Here is a 3,446-nt window from a genome sequence, read left to right on the forward strand (position 1 = left end):
AAATATTCAGGAAACTTAGAAAAAATTTCAGTCATTATTTCTTTGAGTTCTTTTTAATCTCTGCCCTCTTTCCAAGATTCTGGTGCCACAACACTAAGATCTTTTATATAGCTCCATAAGCCCCTGATTCTATGTTCATTTTTTTCTATTTTTATCTCTGTTGTTCAGATTGAGCTATTGCTATTGCTCTCTTTTCAAGTCCATGGATTCTTTCCACAGTTCTACTACGGTGCCAATCCACTGAACTTCTTGTTTGCACTTACTGTATTTTATATTTGAGTCCTAAAATCTCCATTTGCCCTTTTCTTATCTTCTAATTCTTTACTTTCTGCTTTCATTGGTTTCAAGTGTGCTCATAATGGCTCACTGATACATTATTATGATGGGTGCTTCAAAATCTTTCTTCGACAAGTCATTCTAACACCTATACCATCTAGATATGGGTATCTGATTATTACTTTTTCTCACTCATATTGAGAGATTTTCTTGATTCTTGGTATGAGTGATTTTTTATCAAAGCACAAACATTTGGGGTATTATGCTATAAAACTTTGGGCTTCATTTAAATTTTATGTTTTACCAGACCTCCTGTGACACTGTTGTGGTGCTAACTTTTTCATCTCCACAGAGAAGGCTTTGCATGGGATCTAGCATTTTCTGTATGGTTTGCAAAGCTCCTGGTGATTTTTCAAAGTATTGTTATGTGAAACAATAAAACTATGGGGTGGCTGGAAGCACAGGTAATTCGGTCCAGGTATGCCTTCCTGGATGACTCATTTTTTTAAAACAGAGTACAGTGTTTTTTATTCACTGATAAACTTAAAGTCTGTTTCTAGATGTTTCTTCCTCTTGTATGGCTCATTTGTTTTATTACCAAACAAAGCCCTATAAGGGGCAGTTTTACAATGCTCAGGTTCAAATCCACCCTCATCTTCACTAATCTTGAAGTAATAAAGTTCATAAGTCTCATCGTCAGATACAACCACATAAAGTCAACCATGAAGACTGTTCTTAAGATATTTCTTGGTAAGATACTTCAAATAGCTTTTGGAGAACTGTTTCTCAGGAAAAATCATTTTATTCTTGAAGCATTCAATATGAACAACATTCCCAAGATTTCTAGTTTTTCCATTGACTTTAACTTTCTCTAACAAAAAAATGTTCAAAATTTCCAGAATCAAAAATCCATCTTCTATTGGATGAGTCGGGTTCAAATTAAACCTCCAGGCTGACTTCTCAGGCTTCTTGTCTTTCTGCGGCATCATCTTGAAGACTGGCAGGGAATTAGAAAGAGACTGGATGATTGATTTAACGGAGAATTAGCTCATAGCCAATGAGGACAGACTCTGCTATGGTCTGAATGTCTGTGAACCCCACAAATTCATGTGTTGAAATTTTAACACCAAAGGTGGTAGTATTAATAGGTAATGGCTTTGAGAGGTGCTTCAGTTAAGGGGGGATCCTCATAAATGGGACTAGTAACTTATAAAAGAGGCTCCAGAGAGATCCCCAGCCATGTGAGGACACAATGAGACATCTACAACCTGGACAAGAGCCCTCACTGGACCATGCTAGCACCCCGATCTTGTACATCAAACCTCCAGAACTGTGAGAAATAAATTTCTGTTGTTTATAAAAACTTTATCTTGTTGGTGGGATTTTGTTACAGCAGCTTGAAAGGACTAAGACAGGCCCCCAGTGGATGGTAGCCCAGACCAGGGTGAAGAGGAGGACAAGAAGGGGCATTTTGCAATCCACTGGAGATTGAAAGGTACTCAGTTTAAAAAATCAACATCAAAAAAGTTATTATAAACCTATTATTAGAGGGAGCTGTGTTAAGCAACTAGTCTCCATGCTCTGAGTCAGAATTGAGTCAGATTCCTATGAAATTGAGTCAGAACACCAAGGGCCTGCCTAGGTCCAGGTCACGCATGCACAAACAAACAAACAAGAAAAGGTTTATAATAATTAGTTAGTTCCAGATGGAAGGAGATGATTGGAGAACAAAATCTGTATCATACAATGCCTGGTCATGTTTAGGTTTTCAAAGAAGAGGGTGAGTTACTGAGAACTTTGTTAAATGGCAACCTCAGAAAAGTTGGGAACCCATTGCTGGCAATAATTAGGAGTCCTAGCCAAGAATTCTCTGGCTTGAAAATAAGCCTGGAAAACGAAAGGCTTCCAATAAACCCTTTCAAGCCTGCAAGTGAGGGCTTTGCCTTCTTGGTGTAAATCATGCCCTAGGTAATGAGCTTTGACTTGACACAATTGTAAGTTTTCTTTGAAAACTCAGGATAAAAAATTAAATGGACTGATACCAGTCCTAGAGCTCACTTCATTTTTAGAATGCAACAAAATGTTAACTATGTATTTGATGGACATAAAATAACAAGGTAATCTAAGGCCTTTAAAGTCCTAGTAAGAATCCATGAGGGGCTTCCCTGGTAGCTCAGTAGTAAAGAATCCACCTACAATGCAAGAGACAGGGGTTTAATCCCTGGGTGGGGAAGATACCCTGGAGAAGGAAATGGCAACCCACTCCAGTATTTGCCTGGGAAACCCCATGGACAAAAGGATGGGGTCACAAAGAGTCAGACACAACTTACCAACTAAATTACACGAATTTATGCCAAGTAGGTGGGTGCTTAAGTAAACCCCTGAAAGACCTCTGCAGAGATCTTCAGATTGGGCTTTATTAGAACACAACAATATAGGTAAGTCTGGGTCCAAATGAATGATAACCTCATTATGAATTGAAGAACCCTCGTGAATTTCAAGAAGTAGTGATCAGAAAAATGCTTATTCTAGCAATACCACTTGCACTATTCAGTTATTAGATGTCATGTCACAAGAGAAAAGAATGATCTATGGTGTGAGGGCTACATTTTTATTATTCTAAAAGAAAAGCTGTACCCATTAAACAATAATGCCTGATTCCTTCTTCCTTCTAGCCCTTGGTAACCTCTATTCTTTTTGTCTATGAATTTGCCTATTCTGGATACCTCATATAAGTGGAATCAAAGGGACATGCTCTGGCAAGATGGGCTGCCGGATAAACAGCCTGCTCAGTCTCCTGGGTCTTATCACCTGCAGGACAGTGTGGCCTCATGTTAGGAACATGCACTGTCACCAGGTGACCTGGATTTGGATCCTAGCTCTACTACTTCTTTTTCTCTTTTTTAATTAAAATACTTTTCTAATTGTGGTAAAATGTATATAACATTAAACTTATCATCTTAATGACCTGCCTCTTGCAGGTCAGGAAGCAACAGTTAGAACTGGACATGGAACAACAGACTGGTTCCAAATAGGAAAAGGAGTACATCAAGGCTGTATACTGTCACCTTGCTTATTTAACTTCTATGCAGAGTACATCATGAGAAACGCTGAACTGGATGAAGTACAAGCTGGAATCAAGATGCTGGGAGAAATACCAATAACCTCAG

General features: G+C 38.5%; 1 pseudogene; it reads right to left on the reverse strand.

Annotated features, from left to right (window-relative positions):
* Positions 1–803: 803 nt before the first annotated feature.
* On the reverse strand, positions 804–1,265 carry LOC138069357 (ribosomal protein eL22-like 1 pseudogene; annotated as a pseudogene).
* Between the last annotated feature and the right edge of the window lie 2,181 nt (positions 1,266–3,446).

Source organism: Capricornis sumatraensis, chromosome 2 (assembly GCF_032405125.1).
Source record: "Capricornis sumatraensis isolate serow.1 chromosome 2, serow.2, whole genome shotgun sequence".
NCBI lineage: Eukaryota > Metazoa > Chordata > Mammalia > Artiodactyla > Bovidae > Capricornis > Capricornis sumatraensis.